This window comes from Myotis brandtii, unplaced genomic scaffold, assembly GCF_000412655.1.
Source record: "Myotis brandtii unplaced genomic scaffold, ASM41265v1 scaffold536, whole genome shotgun sequence".
Classification (NCBI taxonomy): domain Eukaryota; kingdom Metazoa; phylum Chordata; class Mammalia; order Chiroptera; family Vespertilionidae; genus Myotis; species Myotis brandtii.
Window position 1 is genome coordinate 1,474,145 of NW_005369967.1, and position 4,418 is coordinate 1,478,562.

Below are 4,418 nucleotides of genomic sequence, written 5' to 3' on the forward strand. Positions count from 1 at the left end.
GTGCCAGAGGGAAGCTGGTGCCGGCAGCTGGGGGAAGGAAGGCCTACTCTTGCACGAATTTTGTGCATCGGGCCTCTAGTTTAAAATAAACTCAGTAAGTATACTTACATTAAAATTCACTAATTTTAAGTGTTCAATTTGATGAATTTTAAAAACAACTTTATTGAGATATTTATATTTTGTGAAATTCACATGTTTTATGGGTACAGTTTGTTTTAGTAATTTTATATCATTAGGCAGATATCACTGAAATCTATTTTTTATTATACTACCATCACCTATAAAGAAGTCCCTCATGCTTTTATAGCCAGTTTCTGCTCCGACTCCCAGCTCCAGGAAACCACCAAACTGCTTTCTCTGACATTGCTAGTTTTGCCTTTCCTAGAAATGTTATATGAATGGAATCATGCAATATGTACTGTAGTGTCTGGCATTATGTTTTTCAGGCCATCCATGTTGTTGCATATCATCACTAGTTCATTCTTTTTTATTATTGGATAGTATTCTGTGTTATTAATCTGTTCGCCAACTGATGGACATTTGGATTGTGCCCAATTTTAAGTTATTAATAATACTGCTTTGACTATTCCATACAAATCTTTGTGATTTTTATAAATAAAATTATGTTTTTGTTTTTCTTTTGTGGAATCTCTGGGTTATATCATGTTTTAAGAAACTGCCAAACTGACTACCATTTTACACTCTCATCAGTATTGTTTGAGCATTTTGATTTCTCTACATCCCCTCCAATGCTTAGAATTGTCAGTCTTTTTAAATTTTAGCTATTTTATTGTGTTTGTAATGGTATTTTATTCTGTTTTTTTAAAAACAGCTTTATACAATTCATACCATACAATTCATCCATTTCAAGTGTACAATGGCTTTAAGTATATTCAGTTACTCAGCGCTCACCACAATTAAACATTTTCATCAGTCCCCTCCCCCAAAAGAACCCTGCACTCCCTAACCATAATTCCTCCACCCACAGCTTTAGGCAACTACTAATCTACTATCTGTTTCTATACATTTGCCTATTCTGGACATGTTATAAACAGAATCATACAGTATGTATGAGGTCCTTTGTGACTGGCCTCTTTCATTTCTGTTTACAAGGTTCATTGATGTTGTATCATGTCTTGGTACTTTATTTCTTTTTATTGCCCAATAATATTTCATTATGGATATACAACATTTTATTCATTCACCAATCAGTTAATGAACATTTGAATTTGGATTTTTTTTCCACTTTGGGGCTATTATGAATTAGGCTGCTATGCACATTTTGTACAAGTTTTTTGTATGTAATTAATGTTTTCATTTATCTTAGATGTACAAGAAGCGGAATTTCTGGAGCATATGATTATTCTATGTTTAGCCTTTTAAGGAATTATCATACTATTTTCCAGTGTAGCTATACCATTTGACATTCCCACCAGCAGTGTATGAGGGTTCCAGTTTCTCCACATCCTCATCAGCCTTATCTGTCTTTTTGTATTTAGTCATCCTAGTGGGTGTTAAGTGATTTCTCTTACTTTTTAATTGAGGTATAATTGGCATGCAATATTATATTAGTTTCAGGTGTACAGCGTAATGATTTACACATTTATACATTGCAAAATGATCACCACAATAAGTCTAATTAGCATCTGTTCCAATACAATTAGAACATTTGTGTGTGCTGAGAACTTTTAAGATTTACTTTCTTACCAACTTTCAAATTTGCAATATATTATTGATTATAGTAACCATGCTGTACATTATAGCCCCATGACTTCTTTTGTATCTGAAAGTTTGTACCTCTTGATCCCCTTTACCCATTTTTCCTATCCCCAAGTTTGTACCTCTTGATCCCCTTTACCCCATTTTTCCTATCCCCAACACCCACTCCCCTCTGGCAACCACCAGTGTGTTATCTGTACTAGTATATGAGTGTTTGTGTTTGTTTGTTTGTTTTTTAAAGAGGTAGAGAGAGAGAAACATCCATCAGCTGCCTCCTGCATGCCCCTTACCTGGAATCAAGCCTGCAACCCAGGCATGTGCCTGACCTTGAATCAAACTGGCATCCTTGAAGTGCATGAGACAACACACAACTAGTTGAGCCACACTGGCCATGGCTGAATATGAATTTTGTCTTATTTGTTCGTTGTTGGTGTTTTTTTCTTCTTGTTGTTTTAAGGTTCCACATAATAGTGAAATCATACAGTATTTGTCTTTCTCTGTCTATAAATGTGAGAGTTTATTTCTGGACTCTTAATCTACTTCATTGATTTATATTTATCCTTGTGTCACTATCTCGTGGTTTTAATTTGCATTTTTTAAAGATTAATGATGTTGAATATCTTTCCAAATGACTATTTTTGCCACTTATCTATCTTCTTTATTGAAGTAGTCAAATCTCGTGCCTTATTTTAAAAAATAGATTTTTAACTTACTGAGTCATAAGAGTAGTTATAGCAGACATACATACTTTTCTTTCTTTTTTTTAGCTTTACCTTTCCATTTTCTTAACAGTTTCTTTAGTGGCATATTTGGGGGTGACATATTCTGTTACCATTCAGTGGGTTCTAAAAGCCTGGTGGAATTAACTTGGCAACTGATTGGATAATAGAGCTTAAAAAAGATAAAGATCTTGGAGCTAGTGGTGTAATTAATAGTAGTAAAGAGTTTGTCAGTTTGGGATACACAAACTGACTTAGGATGGTTCGAGTTATGATTTTTCAACTTTATGATGATGACGCAAAAGCAATGTGCATTTAGAAGAAACCATACTTCAAATTTTAAATTTTGATTCCCCCCCACCCCCCTGTCAGTAATATATGCGGTACTATACTCCCTCATGTTGTTGGGCAGTCCCAGTGAGCCACATGAGGGTAAATATCTGATACTCTATAATGTAGTATTAAGTGCATTTTTAACTTATCATCTTTTCAATTTACTGTATGTTTATCATGATGTGACTCCATTGTAAGTCGAGAAACATCTGTATATTGAAATTGAGATTCCTGTTGACATCCATATAAAAATGTACTTTCTAGTCCCTCAACCTGGGAACTTATTTCTGGATTTTCTCAGAGCTCACTCACTTTGTTGGCGTTCAGGTCTCAAATATCACCGCCTGAAATAGGGCTTCCCTGGCCATCTTATCTAATGTTGCACCTTCTAAAATCACTACATGTGTGTGTGTGTGTGTGTGTGTGTGTGTGTAACTAGAGGCTCGGTGCACGGATTCGTGCACCGGTAGGGTCCCTCAGCCTGGCCTGTGGGGATCGGGCCAAAACTGGCTCTCCGACATCCCCCGAGGGGTCCTGGATTGCGAGAGGGCACAGGCCAGGCAGAGGGACTCCACCAGTGCATGATCAGGGCCGGGGAGGAACCATGGGAAGGTTCCAAGGGTGTGTCCGGCCCATCTCACCCAGTCCCGCTCCCTTCCCTCTGAGATTCATCAGTCTGTTCCATGTTTCCATGCCTGTGGTTTCCACTCCTGCATTGAGCGTCTGCCCCCTGGTGGTCAGTGTGTGTCATAGCTCCCGGCCAGTCAGCCAGTCGCTTAGGCTTTTATATAGAGAGATATTGATGCAGGTGTTCTGGGGGTCCTGGGACTCAAGGATTCTCCACCCACTGTGGGTTCTTGGCTTTGGGCAGGAAAGAATTCAAACCCAAGCCAACATAGAGTTTAAAGTGAAAGTGAGTTTATTAGTGAAGTAGTGAGAAAGAGAATGGGCTACTCCGCCAAGCAGTTCCCCCTTTAGCAAAATTTGCTTCTTTTATTGAGGTTCATTTAATAGGAGGTTAGGGTATTCAGTGAGGGGGAGGAATATTCAGGATCTTTCTGGGAAGGGAGTGGAGATTTCTCAGAAGAGTTCTATTGGCCATTTTGTGTACTTACGTGGGCTTTCTGTTTCTCATCATGGCATGGTAAGGTGTGTCGTTTAGCACGTTAATGTATTACAATAGTGTATAATGAGGCTAGGGGTTATCATTAGTTGAAATTAGTCGCCATGCTGTATTGATCTGGTCTCTGCTGCTTTTAAGCCATAAATCAGTAGGGGGTGGTCTTCCTTCTTCTTGACAGTTTCTGTAGCTTTTATCAATATCAGCTGTTCTGCCACACACCCTATCTCAATATTACCTTGTTTTACTTTCTAGCCATTTATCTGAAGTCATCTTATTGTGTGTTTGCTTTTTATTATATACTAGAGGCCCGGTGCACAAAAATTTGTGCACTCGGGGGGGGGGGGAGGGGAGGGTCCCCCCTGTGCCCTCTTGCAGTCTGGGACCCCTCGGGAGATAACGACCTGCTGGCTTAGGCCTGCTCCTGGGTGCCTGGGTGGAGGCCCAATCCCTAAGTGCAGCCCCTGGTCAGGCTCAGAGCAGGGCCGATTGGGGAGTTGGGGCACCGCCCCGTCATGCACAGAGCA